Source organism: Centrocercus urophasianus, unplaced genomic scaffold (genome assembly GCF_019232065.1).
Source record: "Centrocercus urophasianus isolate 14NV4802_14NV808 unplaced genomic scaffold, USGS_Curo_1.0 seq_10, whole genome shotgun sequence".
Lineage (NCBI taxonomy): Eukaryota > Metazoa > Chordata > Aves > Galliformes > Phasianidae > Centrocercus > Centrocercus urophasianus.
In genome coordinates this window covers 18,789,442-18,811,547 of record NW_024884142.1, presented here as the reverse complement: position 1 = coordinate 18,811,547, position 22,106 = coordinate 18,789,442, and positions in this window count along the sequence as shown.

Here is a 22,106-nt window from a genome sequence, read left to right as displayed (position 1 = left end):
TAACATTATTATTCTTACACATCCAAACTGATGGAAAAATTTGAAATGAATAAAGACATTCTCTTGAAAATACTGTTCTTCAGTTAATATGAACAGGCATAAGTCCAGCAGAGCCACACAGTATTTGCTGATATTCACCAGTATAGATTTCAAACTCCAATTTTAATACTCTAGAAAATTATTTAAACCCTGACAATTGGCAATTGTTTAGGTTTTCTTTCTACTAACCATTCAACAGACTTTATAATGATATGTGATATCACTTTATATGCTATAATGATGAATAGAAATAAAATTCCTGTGTATCTTACTGATTAGAAGAACCATAGTTAAAATGAACTCCTTCTTACCCCTACTGTCCTGCTTTCCACTTGTACTTTCTATTCAGACACTCTTGGCTAAATGCAGTCATCCTGCCTCTGTCTCTTGTCCTCAGGCTGTTCTGATGTGGATCTCTGTGATTGCAATTGGTGACAGACCATGTGCTGTCAATACTGTTCTACAAAAGCAGCAGTGAAAATAAGATTAATTTGTCACATGCAGTATGGATCATGTTGTCCCAAACAGATCCATTTTAATTCTATCAAGTGAGAAATTAACCATCCTTGCTTTTACTCATCATTAGATCAGGGTATGATGTTGCAGATAATTTTTGGCCAAAATGAAGCATCAGGGGTGAAAGAAATTAGGTGATATTGTTTAATTATACATATGAGCAATCAGAAATTGTGACAACATTTGAGCTCCAGCAGTTTTCTGAAAACACTTGTTTTAGGCTTCACCAAAGAAAAAGAACTCATTGCTCTGCTGTCAGATTTCCTCAGACAGCAGGACACAGAGAGCTGTAGCCAGCCCATTTGATCATCAGTGCTCTCAATACCCTTCCCATGAAAGCCTGAGCTCCTGGATCATTCTTGGAACTACATCTTTTTGTTTTGGATATTCCCCAGAGGCTTATGATGAGCACCTGCTGTTATAAAGCTTGAACAGAAACTCACAGCTTGGGTAATTTCCTCTTGTATCCAACATGTGGTTCGCAGCCATGGTAAACTGGAAAATGATATTATTATGAATGCCTTTTATATAGATTCCTGATTTTATCTGGGGCCACGTCATGACTAATTATCTTTCAGCTATTTAAAATCTCAGTCCTTATTTAACTGTAGCTAAAAGCTATGTATTGATTACGTTTGTCATTGTTGACAATACTGCCCTAAGGTTTTCTCATCTGCCCATTTAACTGCTGGTGGGGTTGAACACATTCATCCTGTTTAAATATTTTCCCTGCCTCAGCTTACATCTCAGTCTTACACGTGGCTGTGTTACTGCGTCTCCTGTGGTGACATTGTGATGGGGATAAGGAATTAACAACAAAGCCAGTGTACTGCTCAATAAAGTGCATATGGAACCACAACTTAAGTTCTCCAAATACTTAGTGAGGAAGAGGAGGAAGAGTTGAATGTCTCCAGAGTGCCTTCATTTAGCCAAACAGAACCTTTTTCTGTGTACTTTAAGATACTGTGTTTCATTCCTGACTACCATGAAAGCTCCTTTGAGCTGGACAGTGTTCTTGGGTGCTTAAAATTTCAGTGCAAGTGAATGGATTTTTTTTTATTTCTCTCTAGTTACTAAAGTGCTGTCCTCTGTGTAGTCTCACAGACTGAAAGAATGCAGCTGAATGAAAGAGATAGTGAATAACATTGGGAAGTGTCAGCAAAGATCCTACAAAGAAGTGAAGATCCCTCTGATTAGCATCCAAAACAGTGAGATAGTGGAAATCCTCAGATCTGTGATTTTTTTCTTTTTCTTCTACAATGTGGTGGCTGCATTTTCCCATGGTTTTATATATAGTAAAGTAGTTGTTCTTACTGCTCCTGGAAGCAAATGCACATCATAGTAGTTGTTTCATTACGTATCACCATAGCAGTATTCAAACAGTGTTTTACAAGAATTTGGTTATGTAGCAGCCATTATCTCTGCATTTCCTATAGGAGAATATATCAGTATTACATGTCCCACTTTTATCTTCTTGTTCAAGACCCATTTCTGGTCAGAGCAGACCTTAGTGACCCAACTCCACTATCTGGATTTCATTATTTCTTAACATTTTTGTCTTGACTTCTTATTTTAATTGATAAATATTCTTCTCTTCATATCCAGCATTTTGAAGTTTAAATGCCTCTTTTAGCACAAAATTGCTGGTGCAATTTTATGTATAGCTTTCCTTGAAAAAATAACCCTATCAATGAAATATCTATGTGACTTTTTCTTCTTCTTCCTGGTCAAGTTCCAGCTGATAAAACACACATTAACGTGATGAAAGTTGAAATAACATGCAAGTACTAATCATTATACTTGATACTAAGATATTCCTGTGAAAGAAAATCTATGAATATTATGCATATTCATACAGAAATAATTTACTCTTTACTGTAACTGTTACAGTTATGGTTCCATATATAGAAGCACATTCATGTTTCTGTGTTTTGCAGTTTCTGGATGCTAATTAAGCAAATGAATTGAATAATGAAGTAAAACAAGCTGAATGTTAAAATAAAACAAGTTAAAATATTTTTTTCTCATTGAGAGATATATTAATTTTTGTATAACTCTTACAAAAAAAGAAAAAAAAAAGAAAAAGAAAAAGAAAAAGATATACGACCTGTTACTTCAGGCATTGAAAATAGAGATCTCAAAGTGACAGAAAAAAAGCATTGCAGGAGAAAAAATCTCTTCCTATCTTCCTTTTTTTGAAAGAACTGGATACAGACTGCATACACTCTTCTCTCCTGTATTGTCTATTATTCACTTCCTAGAGTCAGTGAAACGAAGGGAAAGTGAGTTATGTAAAGCTCCCAGTAATTAAGTTGTCTTGAACTGGTGAGCTAGTACATCAAAAGATAAAATGACCATGAACTATATTGCATTCTGCTCCAAACTACTTTCATTATATTTGTAATGCAGAGCAAGAATGCTGTTAAATTAAAACAGGTTTGCTTGAATAAATTTAATTAGTGTGCACACAGTATGTTATTGCTCGTTTCCAGAACTTTCATATCTAGCTCTGTAGTCATTTAATTTTTGTTGCTACTTATTTTCACTTAAAATCTCTACAGTCCAAAATAATTTCCAGCTTGCAATGTTGCATTTATGAAGAATGGCCACTAGAGTGCTGCAGGTATCCATTGAAACTGCTGTTGTGTACTGCTATCAGTAAATCAGATTTTTAACATGTATGTTTTCTTGAAAAATAGGTTTTTTTGCTTACTATGTGTTTGAAATATACTAACGTTCCTGTGTGTATAAGAAAGCTCAGATTGGAGATTTTTGAATGTATAGAAAAGAAGTGTAGGACAGTTTACTATGACTGTGTAATGGTTCGGAGGACAAATGCCACTGACTTTTAAAGGATACTAAGCAAACAATATTTTTTTCTGTTTATGCTTTGTGTAACATTAACAATATAACCTATGCGCCCGTGTGAAATTAGTCATCCATCAGGTTTAATGTTTACTTCTGAAAAAATAGCAACAACAGGTACAGATAGCTTCTGAAACTTGAGTACCAACGTAAAAAATCAACACAAAGACCTCAGTCTTTGTTCAAAGTTTTTGCCAACTCCATCAAAAAGAGCAATTTTATTTTTCTGTTCCTCAAGAGATTTACTTATTCCCTGAAATAAGCCCTGCATCCACTGAGAGCCACTAATTTCTGCCTTAACAGTGCTGTGGCTTCACTGCCATGCATTAGTCCCATTACAGCATTAGCTGTAGGAATAGTACCTTGAACAGCAAAGCTGATACAAGAATCTCTGTTAGATCATCTTAAATGCTGAGGAGAAGCCAAGTGCAATCTCATATTTCTGTTTTGGAGGTTGACCTTGGCTCTGTCTAGTACAGCCAGAACTTCTCACTCAGAGACATAAGTCATGGGATGGGGCTGCAGTTAAAATAAAGCAGTTTGAGATACTTCAGTTCTGAGTTGAACTGGTTTAACTCAGTCTAAAAGGGCTATAAAAATATCACTTTAAAGCTGTATAAATAGAGGGCCAAAATATGACTTGAACATTAAGATAGGGAAGATTAAAGTAGGCAAGTCTTGTCAGAAACTGATACTGGGACAAAGATGAAAACAGCACTTCCAGCCTGCCCTGTGTCTGTTAGGACACAACACTGCAGAGAGGGGGAATGCTGGGACGAACAGATTGAGCAACACGATAACAGCTAAAGAACTGGGCAAGCTGGCTTTGCAAAGCACCTTTATAAGAGAAAGCTTAAAAAAATGCTTGTAAGATCCTGAAAGGTGAGGAGGACTGTGGTCATTGTAGCTATGACAACCAGTGAAATGGACAGAGGAAAAGAACAGCCAAAGAAAACTGAAACCAGAATGATTTAACACACACACATGCTCGCTCTTTCTGATCACGAGGGGAAAAAAGAGAGTGCAGGGAAGGAGAAAAAAGCATTTCAGTGATAAGCGGTGAAGAGCAGTGCTTCTTTTGCTTTCCTCCTTTAGCTGGTATTAAATTCCTCCCCATTTCAAAATCTCTGTCCTAAATTGGCAGTGTCAAACTCTGCTGTAGAGTTAATGAAGGACATGGTTTTAAAGTGTTTGATGTTTAATATGTCTTTTAAATGCCATTATGTGCCAGGAATTTCTAATCATATTGCTAAGTATTTTATCAATCTCACAATCTTCTTCTTCCACTTTTATACTGATCCTCTATGGTAAACTCAAAGACCAACTATGGAAATTTCTGAAAATCCACAGATTTCAGGCTATCTCAATCACATGGGTTAATAAGGATTTACCTAATTACCAGTGTGGAATTAATCCATGGAAACCTATGAGAACTGGTTGGCTCAGGAAGTATAACCAGCATGCCAAATTTTTCTTTCATTCTAACGTGTGCCAGCTCATTGACTGATGTCACACTGTTCATTTATCATTCAGAAGATTTGGATTTTAAGTAGTTTCATATTTAAATGCAGAATGTAATCACCAGTGACTTGGTGAGGCAGGAGATAGAGTAATAAAAATCCTCTATGTCCTAAAGCGAGAGCAAAAATGCGGGGAACTCTGTATGGCCATGCAAACACCTGTAATGTCAAAAACAGTTTATCTGGCATAACAGCCATAGTGCATGGAATCTGTCAAAGGGAAAGAGCTAAGAAAAGCACAGCACCCTGGTTGCCACATTAGCTCATACTCTGCAGTGTGGTACCCTGAAATGTCTGCTATCAAATGTTTCTGTCTTAGACGTGCTAAGAAATCCACTTAGCAGAATGCACTGTCAGACTATCACAGAATGACAGTTTTTAAGAAGAACGTTCAACTACAGTAGAGGCTTTAAGCTTTTAAATGTCTACACTGGCACCAATGACTCCATTTCCCTTTTTTTTTTTTTTTCTCCTGATAATTGTTGAAGTCTGATCTTCAGTAATTCTTGAAAAAATGTATTTCTAACAGAAGATATCAGAAAACCACAAGGTATAGCTTTGCTCAGCTACAACTTTAAGTGTCAGTTTGACCTGCAAGATTATCGGGGTTCAAATCATCATCAATCACACAATTTTTCATCAATGAGGCTTTCCCCATGTTTGTGCAATGCTTCTGCTCAAGGTGATGTGTTTACCTTACCTATATTGCTAGAATCAGAGTCAGTTTTGGTCTCTATTCTACTTTTTTTTTAATAGCTAATATAGTTCAGTTTTATAATAGCTAATATAGAAGTGTGAAAAGGCAGTGGAGTGAAAAACTAGGACTAGACCTCTAGAGATCTTCACAGCGTAAGATCAACACAGGGTAAGATCATTATTTAAAACTTTGTTTTTATCTAAGCTTTCAATGTTATCAGAAAGACAAAGAATAGAAGCCAAGGATCCAGAAATGCACACTGAGAATACCTAGAATACTAACTGCAGGCAAAAATGTAAGACCATAGTTGTGTTTTTTACCATTCCAATTCAGTTGGAATCTATGTGTGGGTATTTCCTAATATTGGTTTTATTTCAAACATCTCACCGTGTGCCAAAATTTTAATTAACTTGTTTCTAAAGCAAGATATTTAGTCAGGTACAAGTATGGGTAAAACAGGTTTTCCTCTGTTCTCCCTATATTTCTCTTTCATCTTCACTTTTTGTTCTCTGTAGGTCTGGGTCTGTAATATGAAGACCATTACTAAAAAAAAAAAAAATCCCTTTCAATTTCCCAGTGTATATTACATAGAAAAAGCCTAAAAAGGTTAGACATTAAGCAAAACCTCTAGAAAATCTCAGGTCTCACTGATTTGCCAAAAGCCCAAGAAGTCTTTTTCATATCTATTTAGAACAGTGATGTAAAGACTATTGTTACTCCTCCTTTTTACTGCATCACCTCTTACTGCGTACTGCCTCATTCATTCTTTTTGCTTTATAATGTTAAACATAATAGGCTTTTTCATTTTCAGGGTCTTACCGGATCTCTCTTATCCTATCTATCATTTCAAATTCACCATGAATATGTCAGTTCTGTCCCTGAGTCTCTCGCCCATCTCATTTTTCAAATAATTTTCTTCCACGATATATTCCTTCCTCATTCCTCAGAGTTTCAAATGAACTCCCTGGCATTGCCTACAAGGAAACTTTGCTGCTCTTTAAATGGTTGTTAAGCTTCTCTTTTTGGCACAGTGCTGACAGGATTTTCACAATGCTAGGTACCTCTACTACTGCATAAAGTTCTGGAGATCCTTATTTTCCTTATTTCCCTCTCTGCCTCTGTACACGATTTCTTATGCTTGAATTGAACTCTGATCTTTACAGCAAGAATCATGTCTTTTTTTCAGTGTTTGCATAGGGCTAAGAATGATGTGGTCATGGATGCTAACCTGTCCCTAGTGTGAAAAAACGAAACACAACAAAGCCAACACAAGCAGTGTTAAAAAGTGTATCTGTGAGAAAATAGCTTGCTATATTTTCTGGCAAAATATCATGAGACCCAAAAAGCACAGTAAAGTGGTAAGGAAATGAAAGTTTATATTCACACTGAAGAACATGTCATCATGTCTGAAGTTTATGTACCTCAGCTTGTAGGAGTGCACACATTGGTTGGAAAGTCATTCCAGGATATAAAATTAAATAACTAGCAAAAAAAGAAGCCTCGAAGAAAAGTATGTTTTTAAGTGTTTTATTAATAGTTTTCGGAGGTTTGTGATCTAGAAATTGCACCGGAGCTATGACAGTTCATTATTACAATAATATCAAGTTTACCTGGCAGTTTTAGAAGCTCTGGAAAAGGCAAGGGCCCCATAGTGTAGCCCATTAAATTTATTTGTGATACAGATCATAGAATATCCGCAGAGTCTGTTGACAATATCTGCTGAGTCTGTTGACAACTACATAGTATGGGAGAGATCTCAGTTTTCACAGGTACGTACTAGGTAAGTGCAAGTAGAAATAAAAAGAAGTGCGTTCTGTTTTTTCTGCACATATGCCCTTCTGTAGTAGGAAAGATGAGATTTTTGTGACAAACAGGTAAATAAGTAATACATTTTTAATGACAAATAGTAAATAAGGCAAATACATCAAATCATGAATCAGAACATACTAAACAGGGACAGACAGTAAAGAATAGACTAAATGGGACATTTAGTTACAATTAAGCAGATGCAGGTGTTAATACAAGTGATGAGAAAAGGTAATCTTTAAAAATTTGTTCAGAAAGAATTGAAAATAGGTTAAAGTATATTTGTATCAAAAATCTGAAAAAAGAAGGAAAAGCAAATTTTTATAAACAAAATTAGTATATCTGAATATGAAAATTATTTTCCAATTACTGTAATCTCTTCTTGTGTCTAGACCTGTGAAAATCTGACATTGTAGTGTTTTATATTTTGTAATTTTTTAATGAGGAATCAATTTTGTTCCCATTTCGTGAACAGCAGATCCAGCTTTTTTAGAGAAGAGGTGTTTAATTCTCTAAACACTTTCTTCATAATAGGCCCACTGAAATCGAGGGAAATCTTATGGAACCATCCCCAGTTGTTTAAAACTACTGACATACATAAGAAAACTTAAAGCCAAATTAACGAAACCACAATCTTTTTTTTTTGAGGTGACAGAAATACAGTTGATCTTCTTATAAAAGGCCTAGTTTTAGCAGCTTGTGCTCTTAAAACATTGTTAAAATTCTTGCTAATGTCTCATTGTGCTTTAGAGTTGTATTTTCCTGTGAAACGAGATGAAAAAAAACCATGAAGAAATTTATTTCACAGTCCGAATTTTAAAATTACATTAAAAATGTTTTTGAATACACAAATGTAACCTAGCCAGTTTAAAGCTCTCTCTGTCATCAATTTCTTGTTTAAAATTCATGAAGATGAGACTGAATGCAGCTTAGTTTTGGTCTTCCTAATCTTTCTGACTTCCACTTGTGAAAAAGTGCCATGAAGGAATGGCTGCAGCAGGGTGCTTACAGAAATCCATGCCAGCCTTAAACAAATCATTTTGCATACTGATAGGAATCTGGCCCTGACAGCACATGGGCAAGACTCACCAGACTGGCATTTAAAGCCAGTGGTCCTAAAACCTCTCATATACCAGATCTGATACAAAGCTAATCTACATTGCTCTCTTCTTCTCCAGCATGTTTCTGGGCTTCATTTTCACAGAAAGCAAATTGTAATGTGCTTGGATGCAGACTGAGCTGGAAAACAGTATGGAGTTGTGTTGAGGATCAGAAAGGCATGCCAACCTCTTACACATAGCCAGATTTAATTATTCTATTATTTCATGTTGTTGCATCACTAAAAAAGGGGAGGCTCTGAGTCATTGAATCAGAATTTATATTTTATTTCAGAAATCAGTGCAATAGACCTTAAGTAGATCATAAGTGTGAAACTCTTTTCACAGTGAAGAGATTAAAGTTATAAAAAGCTTAGAAATTGCTTACATATAAATGCCAGTTTGACCAAGGCTTCATGGGAAAGAAGAGAGCCAGGACCTTCTTCATCAAAGCATTTAATATTGCATATAAGTTTTAATCTTAAACTCATGGATAACTGCATTGCAGTTCCGGGAACTCAATAGGAAAAAAAGGATAACAAATAAATAGCTGAAATATTTTCCTTTGCTGTGGAAATACGTTAAGCATTCCTTTGTTCTGGAGTAGAATATTTTTTATAAAGTCTGCCAAATGAAGCAAACAGAAACAAGCGGTTTCAGCTACTGCCTCTAGAAATGGCTGCACCACATCATTTATTCCAAGGTAGTACTGAGTCACCCTCACAGAGGAGCTGACAAAGAAATCCTCTGTCTTTTCTTATTCTGGACATCTGAGAAATTCTCTAGTGTCACCAGAGGATTCCTTTTCATCAGCTCGCTGGGAGACGTGACTCTCCTCCCACAGACAGTGCCTCCAGCAGTCAGGAAAGCATCTGGATGCCACTGCTGCCAGCTCAGGAGACTCACTGGAAGATGCTGGGGGAACAAAGGAAGGCAGACAGGTGCCTGGAGGGAGAACAACCACATATGGCAGCAAGGCATCCCAAAGCCTCTCTAAAAGCATTGCAGAGCATACCCCAGAGAGAACGAGGAGATCAGTGTGTTGTTCCTGGGCCACTCCAGAGCAGGGATGATTATGTCCTCTAGCCCTGTAATTCCATTGTCACACACACGTCTCTAATGTGCTAATGCAGTGAAGGGTGGCCAAATATGCTCAGGAAAAATACCAGTGAGGAGATAAAAAAAACACAACAGGTCAGAATTAGCTGCCAGATAATCGTTCTCTGGTGTCTAGTAGCTGGAAATTATTTAGATGCTTGAAAGCCCATTACTGGCTTGGGAGTAATTTGTTGATCTTATGGTGTTGCCTTTCTGAATTTTTGTCCAAATAAATATTGGTTTATAAAATTTTAAATGCCTGTGAATACCTATTCTGTTTCATACATTAATCTTTACAGATAGCTCAGTTTTAAACTGCCCTACTAAGCACCTTCATTACAGACAATAACACGAGGTGAAAGATTTTTCCCAAAATGCATGAACCTATGCCTCTCACACTCTTCACTGCATTACTGTTTCCCTTCAGTACATGACAAGAATGTCAGCCTTTACTTAATCACTTGAATGCACAGTAGTTCTGTTGATGTGTCTCAAACACATAAAATTAAATATAAATCCAAATTTTTGACGTTTCAAATCCTAATAATATTGATAAACCAATATAGGAAAACTAAGAAGAGAGAGGAAGAAGCTATAGTCTAAAAACATCAGATAACTTATTTGCTACCAAGGTCTGCTTTAGAGATTTTTATTGACTATTTATATTGTAACACATTGGAGAGATCCCAATCAAACCCAATCTTAACCCCATCCTGATGGGGGATTTTGAGACATGCAGAAAAAGTAGCTCTCATCCCTGGAATGTACAAGTATCCTCATGCCTACTGTACAAGTAGAAAGGACAGTTGAGAAGGGAATGGTTATTATTATCTTTGTTTAAAAGCCAAAGAGTGGAGGCACACCAAATGGCTGTAACTTGACTGGGTGCGGGCAACACTTTTTACTGAAGACTGATATGATCATGACATAAATATTCCCTTTTTGTTTTGCTCCTAGCAACCTTAATACATATCTACCCATGTGTCCTGGCCTGGAGAAGTCACTATGATGGAAACAAAGCCACCACAAAATGAAACACACCCAAATAGTGCTGTAGTAGTGAGTGACTACTTGCCTGATGATTCTGTAGTTTACTACCTTTAATCACTGCAGGTTTTAACTGGTTATTTGCTGGAAAAATAACATCAAATAGGGGTGGGTCTTCAGAGGACATCTGAGCCGTAAAGGGCAGCAAGGGAGTTGCTGATGTATACTACATTTGCATATATATGGAGGAGGGTTCTTTGAAAGAACTGCATGCAATGAACCACAAGATTTTGTACCTGTGACCAGAGTAACAGGGCAGCTACCATTAGCAAAATCCACTGATTTCCCAAGTAAAGGAGAGATTGAAAAAAACAAGAGTTTTTACACTTCTGACTAAGAGTATTGTTCACTGACCTGCAGACTTTGGGCAGTTTTTTATTCAAGCTGACAACTCCAAGGTTTTGAGCACTATCTTGTAGCTGAAAACAGAAAATGAATCATTTGAATGTTGTTCAAAGAGCAGAATCCAGAAGTCTGCTGTGTTTTTCAAGAAGCATAGTAAGGTACGAAGCCAACGACAGTGTTAGGAGTGACCTGTTGAACTCCATCCTCTTCATGATTTCATGATTTTGAATGAAAAAAAAAAGAAGTAAGGTTCTAGGACAGGGCAGTTAGTAACGTTAGTAACTAACTAGTTAGTAGTTAGTTAGTAAGTTAGTCATATTGACTATGGAATCTGATGATTTGTCCCCAGCGAACTTTTTTCTGTAAGAGGGAATTTAGTTATTGCCTTTCTGATAGCTGTCACTGTGGTACTATTTTGACATGACATTACTCCATCTTTACAATTTCTATGTTAAAATTTAGACTTTTAAAGTACTGCTCTGTCAGGAAATCTGCCTCTGGAAATGTCTCTGAGAAGAAGCATGGAAATGGGGATGTTGATAAGTTATGTTTTCCCAACGCCTACACTGTGAATATAGTAGACTATAAAATGGCTTAGGGCTATTTTAACCCCCTCATTCATTTCTGTGCCAAATACAAGGACAGAAAATTTCAGGAGAAGTCTGCATGATCATAGATTTTGATAATATGAGAGAAATTCAAAACTGTGTTAGAATTTTTAGCCACTGATATTGAGCTTAAAGTACTAAAAGTGTATGAAATAAGCAGCTTTGCTTTCTGAAATGTTCGCTTAGTCTGATGACTTTTGTGTTGGCTATGAGCAGCATTTGATAAGCATTTGTCTTGACAATTAACTTTGACAATATTAATTTATATAGAATGAGAGGCATAACATCTACAGAAATAGTAGATTTAAAAATGCCTCAATTAATCAAAAAGAAGACACCTTTTCAGATGCTGCGATAGTTTTGTTGTAGTGGTGGTGGCTTTTTGTTTGTTTATTGTTTTGTTTTGCTAATTACATTGTTTTGTCTTGCTATAGTATTTTCCTCAATTTTTAATTAAAAATAATAAAGTTCCAGTGGAGGCTTCTGTACTTAGAGTAGGAGCAATCCCTAGAGAATTTTCAAATTGCACTAAGCAATCCATTAATTGTTGTTAAAAAAAAATAGAAAATATTTTCTGTAATGCTGTTTTCAACAAGGGAAAGTATTTTTTCTCTGTTTTTAATATTTCTGATAATTTTGTCAGTGTTAGACAAACTGCAAAGCAAACTTGAGTCCAGTGAACTTCACAATCCAAGGATTTCTCTTTCCCTCATTTCTGGAGCCAGTCAGTCAACACCAAGATGCAGTGACTTCTTGCACCCTGGTCAGTAGATACAGCTGCTGTTGTGCTCTGTCCACAGATCCTCCCAGAAGCCAGGTTCCCCTGTGGACACAGACACACAGACCCCACTGGCCCACAGCAGATCAAAACAGACAATCCAGCTTTGTGTCTGAGATTGAGTCATGCGCATATGTACACATGGACACAAGGAAAGGGGAGCACACACAGGCAGGAGAACAGTTGGGAACAGAGATTAAAAAGATGAACAGGATGCAAATGTAGGCCTGGAAAACTGTAAGTACTTTTTATCCCCTCCATCCTATTATCTCAAGCTTGTTCCTTCCCAATATACTTTGATCTGAACCTTTCTTCCTCTGGATGGGCCTTTTTCCATTCCCTAAATATCCCAGGATATATTTTGCACAAGTAAAACCCACAAAACATCCCTAATATTTATGCAAACAAAAACTTTTCTCAAGCATCTTGTAAGAAAGTCACTTTTCTCATCACATGCACTATGTTATTTCCTTCTTTCTAGCTACTAGACTCTGGCTGAACCTGTCTGCTGCTATGCATGAATGGTTCCTTCTATGTCCTTTCGTTTAGTGACCTGAGAGCTCTTGGTTTTGACATCTTTTCAATTATGTATTCTCCTTAGTTTCTCTGTCATTCTCATTTAGTTTACTACTTTTCCTGACTTGTTCTTTTCTTCTGTCAGGTGTGTTTACATTCCATGTCTCTTCATCAAAATAAATTCTAAAAAAATCTCAGATTTTATTCATGCTGTTGAAAGTCTAGCACACTTCTGTCTGAATGAATTTGCTTCGTGCTCATTTACTAATGAAAAAGGGAAGGGAAGGGAAGGGAAGGGAAGGGAAGGGAAGGGAAGGGAAGGGAAGGGAAGGGAAGGGAAGGGAAGGGAAGGGAAGGGAAGGGAAGGGAAGGGAAGGGAAGGGAAGGGAAGGGTACTGCGCTTTGGCCACAACAACCCCATGCAGCGCTACAGGCTTGGGGATGAGAGGCTGGATGACTGCAAAGAGGAAAGGGACCTGGGGGTGTTGGTTGATGCTCAGCTCACCATTCAGCCAAAGTGTGCCCAGGTGGCCAAGAGGGCCAATACATGAGAGGGCTAGCATATTTCGGGTTAGAATAGATATATATTTAATCATATCTTCTGCACTGTAGATACAACCAAAGTTAATTTCTTGTTAGTTCAAAATTAGGGCTGGAAAACAGAACCAGGTTTCCTTGCCACTGAGCTGATAGACTGACGTCTTGATTGACTACATTTCACTTTTCTTGCAAAGCAAAAGGTAAAGAACGTGTATAAAAGTGTAACATATCTTTCAGCATACTGCCATTTCTTGCTTTCTCTTCACACTTTTTATCTCTTTTTGAGATGTTCTTCACAGTTTAGATAATATGTGGACCTTAAGCTGCAGTTCTAGATGAAATTTTACTTACACTTTCACATCTTAGCCAGGATGCACTATGTCGGAGTACCATTGTATTCACCTTTGAAGTCAGTATGGCTGTTCTTTCTTGAAATGCATATTTGACAGGGTCTATCCACTGCTTCTATTGAGCACTCATAAAAAAATATAAAGTAGTCTAATACAATGGCCTTTGAACATTTCTAACCTTTCTAATGCTGGAAAGGACACAGCTGTGGAGTTCTCTCTTTGGTATATTCAACTTTGTATATTTTCTTTGTAGTTCAGACCTCTGAATCCCTGATGCAACATGCTAGTTAATTGGAATTATCAGTAGGGCATGTAGCAATTATTTATGGTTTCTGTCTGTTGGTTCCAATAAGAACAAAAGTTCCTGTTGAGGTTTTACTATCAAAACATAACATAATATTATTTAAAGAGTTAAGGTTAATTATACATCCTTTTGAACCAAGCATTTCCAGTGGTCAGATTTAGCTTCCAGTTACAGTTCAAGTGAGTAATATCAAAGTAATGTATCTTGTAAAACTCTGAAGCTCCATTGGTTTTGATTTTTAAATAACTGACACTAGCCTAAGAAAATATTTAGACCACAGACAGGAAAAATAAAATAAGACTGTGGACTGTCTTTATTATTTAAAAAAAAACAAAAAAAAAACAAAAAACAAACAAAAAAAAACCCCACAGTTTTAAATTTTCAGTAAAAATAGCTATGGTTGGATTCTTGTATGAAGTATAGATTCAGTAGCATCTCAACCTGAATCAAAGGAAAAAAAAAAACTTTTTTTTTTTTTTTTTTTTGGCTGGCAAAACAATTTGGAGGGCTCTACATTCAACTATAAATATCAGGAAAATGTTCACAAAATATAGAGAATTCAAAGGAAAAAAAAAAACAAAGCAAAAAATCTTTCAGTGAGATAACATTTAAAAATGGATTGATAAGCTACAGCTGCAGTTCTTTCCTTTTTTTCTATTCTGGTTCTATTATTGTCAAGGTTACCTTACAAGGATTATTTCTGGAGAAAAACTATTTAGTTTTCTGCAAATTATAGGTGTAAGGTAGCATTTTGTAGAATGAATGATTAGGGGATTATGGCATTTGATAAAAATAAAATAGTAACTGTGATGTTATCCACAATACAATAATTTCTAGGTCTATCTTTACTCTCTAAAAGTTTAGGATCTTTATCTTCCTTTCTTCTGTTTTACCTAAGCAACTCTTACACAAGTTTGCTGCTTTGTTTACCAGAACCTTTTTTTTTTTTTTTTTTGGAGATGGATATTTTTCATCACTGATATCCAAAAGGCTGATCTCTTTAGGGCAGTGGCTGTCTTTCATACTGACATGTTTCTGATCTTTTTATCTATAATGCTATAGTAACAGCAGCCCACAGGCAACATCCCACAGTTTGCAAAGAGTACAATTACACATACAGGTGTTATATTGCTAAAACTGACATATTATTTATAGGTTTGTGTGTTTGTATTTATGGAGATTTTATCTCTATGTATGACCTCATCCATCCTCCATATTGACCTCAGGTTGGCCAGGATTCTTTCTACTCTTTGTCTTTTTCTTCTAATCAGAGAGATATCTGTTGAACATCCATGATATAGTTTTCATGGATTCCATTTGCTGGAAATTTCCATGTTTATGCAGTATTCATCATCAACTTGTTCTAGCTGGCCCTGCTTAGGCAATCTAGATAATGAAAATTGATATCATTATCTTCTAGATTCTTCATCACCGCTGATCATTGAATCAAATTTCACAGTGAATCAGAAAGGCATTGTGGAGTAATTAATCATACAGAGGACTAACAGGAATGTTTTGAAGCTCCAGAGACTAGAGTATGGAACATCTAACTTTAAGCTGAACTCCTCGTTATGTTTCTCACATTTTTAGTAGAACTGAAAAAAACCTGAAAATTGCAGTATTGATGAAATTTTGTTGAAAATAGGCTTCCACTTCTAGTCCTTTCCCACTTCATGTGACTAAGAGTAGCCCAGACACTGAAGAACAAAGAATGAAATCCTGACAATGAGAGTTTTGCCACTGACTGCAGTTGAATATTGAATTTACTTGCAGTTGTGTCTCAAAATCTCAATGTATGAATATGAACATGAGTTTGACATGGATGGTTTATTTTAAAGGGGTTAAAATGTCACCTTTGCCCAAAGGTCTACCAAAAGTATTCAATGTAGTGTTGAATTTATTTTTAGAGAAATCCTAAAAATATATTTATATAAATTGATTTCAGCACTAAGAATAAGATTATTAATATCAAAATAATAGATTTTCTTTTCCTTTTCTGTTTTGTTAATAACTAATACCAAGAGTTTTCTGTGATGAGGTTTCAGGCATTATACAAAACACTTGGGAGAAAATGGTAAATCTTTGATTCATACACTGATTCAAAACAGGCAGTTCAGTGTGTGAAGTTAATCTCGCAAGAACAGATTAATCCTCATTTTGTGACCTGTCTGGGAGCATAATATGACTAATCTCTATATTCCTATTTGAATACAGCAGTATATTCACATTGATCTGCAACAGTCAAAAACATGTTAATATATAAATGTTCTTTTTTTTTTTGTATAAAATGGCTGCATATAATCTTTTGAAAAAAAACCTAGATGGAATGCATCAGAACATAATATTCTGTAAATGTAAATTTTATGTAAAATTAAGTGACCAGTGCTTATGAGCACTGTAGACATTTTCTACATAATAAAATCATGAAGAAGTTCCTCTATGTTTGGTTTTTCTGTGGATTACAACAAAATATCACTTAGATTTCTTTAGTGTATATTTGATATGTTTGGAAGACTACTGTCTCAAGCTTCCAACTGCCAGCAAGATGATATTCTGCATGATTCTGTGATATATTCAGTGTAAGACTCTTTACACAGTAATTTCAAGATCATCTGGGGGAAGTATCTGAATTAGATTTATTTTGCAAAATATAACTATAAAAATCAGGAGTCAAGATTACATAAAGCAGAAATGCAGGTGAATAAACAAACTAGCTGTTAAGCTCTATCCAGAATGTTAATGTTACACGTAATATCTTCCCCACCATTCATTGTTTCACTTTGGAGTACATTAACAGCTATTTCAGTGCCTACCATTTGTAAGCATGAAATAATATTGGAAAGTAGGAAAGAAAGTAAAATTCTTTTTTTTTTTTTTTTTAATAATACAAATCGAGAGTTTAATTGACAGCACAGTCAGCAACTCTCTGATTCAAAAGCTTTTTTCCTATCAGTAAATTCACTGAATCATTGATGTCATTCTTTCATATACAGAATAGGATCTAAACACTGTAGACATCTAAATGTCAATGAATTCTAGTGAAGAATATGGTTAATAATCATGTATTCATTTATACCTTCTATGTCATTGGGGTGCTGAGGTTAGATTTTATTTTATCTTCTATAGAAGCTGTCAGTTATAAACCAGACATAAAGTTAAATCTGCTTTAGAACCTACCTACCATTTATGTACCTGTGGTAAAACTCAAAATAATATGTAAATGCCTATAATACTTATAATTCTCTTAAACTTTCTCGAACATTTAAGATCTGTTCTGTTTTCACGAAGAGTGAAAGTTTTCCTTTTGAGAAAGCCTTTCTAAGGCCATCTGATATTCATAAACTCTGAAACTTGATGCCTGCAAGGTGTTTGGTAGGCATGCTCTGAATAGAATTAGGAAACAGCTCTGACTTTCTTGCCTAATTTCCTAGCTTCTCAATCTGGAAATGCTCTTCTGGGGTGAAAGGGTAAGATTATGATTCTAAGACTAAGTTTTTGGACATTTTTTTTTCTAGAAGCTACTTGATGCTTTTTTCAGATGCTGTTGTCTATTTACTCCCACTCCATGTGTAGGTGAGCTCATTTCCCAGCTCAGTATATGAATTCTGAATCTGGATGCATGTTTGCTCAACTTTTTGACACGAAGAAATATAGTGTCTTACTGCATTTTACTGTCAGCCTCTGATCTCTTATGGGGAATTGAGAGCATGGAATAGCAGTGCTGGTATCTTATGTGAAATACAGGAAAACTACATTCCCAAATAGTGTAACCCTGTGAAATTTGTTCTTTAGTGGCTAGTGTAAGAACAGACACAGAGAACATCTGTTTATGATGTAATAGAGACATTACTTGGAAAATCTCTGATCTCTGTTTCTAGTTGTACTTCTGTACTTATGACTCGCTTAAGAAAAGATGTGATCTAGGATCTTCTCTCTGGCATTGACTTTTGTTAACAGAGTTAGGTCAAACTCTCTTTCACCTTCTCTCTCTCTTGTGACTCTTGAATTCCTTCCTACATCATAGCCAAATTTCAGTAGGAATGAACAATTTCCTTTGCAACAAAACAGTTCATAGCCTAGTTTAAGGCATATTGCTTAGAAGTAGCAGAGATAAGTTGCTCTGGTAAGGCTGACTCCCATTTAGATGTGTGATAGCTACTAAATGATTGCGTTTTAAAAATTTGAATGTTGCTATAAAGCACAAAATCTTCTCCTGTGAATTGTATTAGGCATTCTCTGAGAAAGCATAAGCGGAGCAGATCTGTTTTCAGAATGCTAAATGGGTTTGGGTGCTGAGCTACATAGAAGCAGAACTCACAGGTGTCTTTCAATTCAAACTGTGTGTTCAAAACCTGAGACAGATATTAAATTAATTCAGCAGGCATTCCGTACTTATGAAAGAAACTTTCATTTTAATGATACTTAAAAGTCCCCTTCTTAGATTCACTTCATAATGATTAACCTTGAGAACTGTTATGTTGGATGAGGATCCTTAAACTTTAAAGTAGTAAAGATAAGTCATGGCAAGCCCATCTGAAGACTGTAAAATATGTGTTAGCAGTTATAACCAGAGACTACATTTACTTTCTACTGTTTTTCAATTTCATTTTTAAAAGAATAATAAGGATAATAAGAAAAAATAATAAGTACAAAAAGAAAGTAAATAAGAAATTGATTTGAACGGTAGATAAAAGGAAAATGACAGGGAATAACACAATGGAGATTTCTCAAATGACTGTACACATCATCCCATGAAACTGGAAGCAGTATTATTTCCACTCCAGCTAAGCTGATGAGACATACGTGACTTTTATTGAAAGACTACCTTGAAATGTCTTTTGAGGCTTCCAAAAAGGCATCCTTGTCTACATCCATGTCTGCATGGGATACTGAAAAAATTGTAACACGTACGTTGCCCTTAATGGCACAGGTAGGTCTTCTGAAGACATAGATAAAGATCTCTTTAAAAATGAGAAACTGTTTTACCACAATTTGGATTAAGAATTCTGTAAATCAGAAATGAATAGGCTACTTGAAATCTCTTGGGTGGAAATATATAACGTACAAACACAAGCACTTAGTTCTAACTTTAAGAAGAACTTTAAAATGATAGCAGTCATACTGACTCCTTCTGACCTTAATGTACATTAATCAATCTTCAAGTGCAGTGCAGTTAGATACGCACTGTGGGTCTTGACCTTTATTGCTAAGACAATGCTGATCATTATTTTTCTTCATAAGGAAAATCATCAGTAAATCAAGGGTGAAACAATTAAGCTACCACATGAATCAACATACATATTTTTGTTTATGAATGGTAACCTTTGCTAAACTGCATTGGTAAAACAGTAAAAATAGCTATAATCTTAATGATAATGCCTCTCATCTGGAGATGAATACATTTATGTGTTAGAGCTCTTAGAGTATCTGTTTAGAATAGACTTTTAACATGTATTAGAAATAAAGTATGTGTTCACTTTGTAAGCATACCATTATAAACAGCTCTTTATCTTCAATTGATTGATATAAAGATGTAAGGTCCTAAGATTTCTTTTAAAGAGCTGAACAAGTATGCAATAAAAAGTAATTTATCTGACCTATCTTAAATGCCTTTGTATGTTTTTTGGATGCTGTTGACTCAGGCATCTGCTGAATTCCATGTCATTACATGTAAATCCATGATGCACTGGACACAGCATGTTTCACATTACACAGATCATTGCCACATTCCTTACTGAAATAGAAAGGCTCTGTTGTGATTTATGCCAAGTGAGTAGTTCAGTAGCACAGAGCCACTCACTCACTCTCCCCAAGTGGGATGGGGGAAAGATAAATAGTGTTTAACAGGTCAAGCAAAAGCTGCACATGCAAGCAAAGAAAACAAGGAATTAACTCATGGTCTCCCATTGGCAGACAGACATTCAGCCATATCCAGGAGAACAGGGCTCATTGCACACATACTTTTAGTGAAGACAAATGCCATCACTACAAGCATCCCCCCCACCTCTTCTTTTCCCCCAGATTTTACTGCTGAACATGCAAAATAAGTAAGTATTCCTTTGGCCAGTCTCAGTCAGCTGTCATGGAGTTACCCTCCTAGATCCTTGTGCATCCCAGCCTCCTCACTGACAGGGCAGCACGAGAAGCAGAAAAGTCCTTGGCTCTGTGTCAGCACTGCTCAGCAACTACTAGAACATTTCTGCCTTATCAACATCATTTTCATCCTAAATCCCAACCTCAGCAGCTGACCTACAATGAAGGAAAGTAACTCTATGCCAGCAAAACCAGGCACTTTGGTTGGCAGAAACTTGCTATAGCGAATTCTGTTTTTTGGCCTGGCAGAATTCACTGTCTGATATGCTGGCATCGGTTGACTTTTAGAGACTTGTGGAACAAAAGTGTATTCCTGCAATATTCTAAAGGGTTTAATGAAAGCCTTCATGATTGCTGACCATTAGTAAACATCTAGTAATATCAATGCTCCTCTTTTTTCATCAGTTTTTAATCTTAGCTTTTTCTTACGGTAGAAGTAGCAGTGATATGCTCCAAAAAAAAGTGTTAGATCTACCTCAATGTCAAGGAAGCTTTCTGTTTTAAGGAGTACCATGTTATTGATGTGGCATATCAAGTGTTATTTCATTTCTGGAAGAGCCTCATTCCATCAGGACACGTACAGATTTGTTTATCAAGCACTCTTGCTTAAACTACTGTGCACATGTTCCAAGCAAATTCTTCATTTTTTTTAACCTTTTTTTTTCTTTTGTTTCCCCCTATAACTGTAGATCACAAGTATTTGGCTAAAGTTACACCACATTTCTCAGCTATCTCACAAAAATTTTTTAGTTGTAGCAGTTAAGGAGTGCTACTGCAAAGCAGATATTCATGTGCTTTGTCTGTTTCTTATTTACTATCTTCTCAAACTATCCGATTTAAAGGCAAAGCCTATGTGAGTTAGGCTTCTTGTCTTAACCAGGAATGTCCCCGTCTTTCTAACACATGAGAAAGCTTGGATGTTTGCCTGGGAAATGCACATGGAAACAGTATATGTGGCACAGGTGCAATTCAGAGTTAGCACCTTTATGACTTAATGACTATGGCATCCATGTAACAAATTCAAATATGCTGACAGTTCTGCACTATTAGTATTTCTTTAGCCCTGCATTGCGATATACAGTTCAGCAAGGATCATGGTATGTAAAAAAGAGCTGTTCTAAGGAACAGCATTGAAATGTGCTAGTCAAATAACATCACAACCATTTCTGATACAGTTAACGGAGTCAGCAATAATAGCAACATAATTATTCTGAAGTAAAGGAAATTTTTGCCTTCTGAATTTAAGAAGTGTCTTGAATATGATTTTCTAAAGCCTGACTATGTAGTTAGAATGAAATGTATAAGAACATTTTCATTTCAGCAACTGTACTGGAAAATATACTAACCTGGAAAGATAATAATTCTATTAAACTGTACAAATAAATGTGCAGAATTTGAATTTAGCAAATTTAGATTACTTTTCTCCAGCTGATGAGCTGATATAGTTCCTCTGGAACTAGTCAAGTGTCAAACAAGCCACAATTACTTACATCTGAAAGACATCCGTGCTAGAATCTGAGATCTACTTGTGTGCTCAAGCGGGTATAGTCTTTTTCATTTTAAAATAAATCTTATTGTTTTTGAGATTTATTTCAACTAATGTTACTGCATTATTTTTACTTCACTACTGTATTTTACATCTTCTTCTAGTCAGTGATGAAAAAGGGACAAAACAAAAAATAAAGCAGAGTGCTGTTAGAAAATAATCGTCGTAAAGTGTTTTGCTTAAAGTTCTACTTGTTTTATAAATATATATATATTCTACAGTTCCGTTCTCCATTTAAACCACAATTGATGATTTATGTCTTTTTCGTGCAGGAGAATGTCCATCTTTATAAATATTTAAATGAAAGAATAATTGGAAGAAATGCAGTGGATACATTTCAT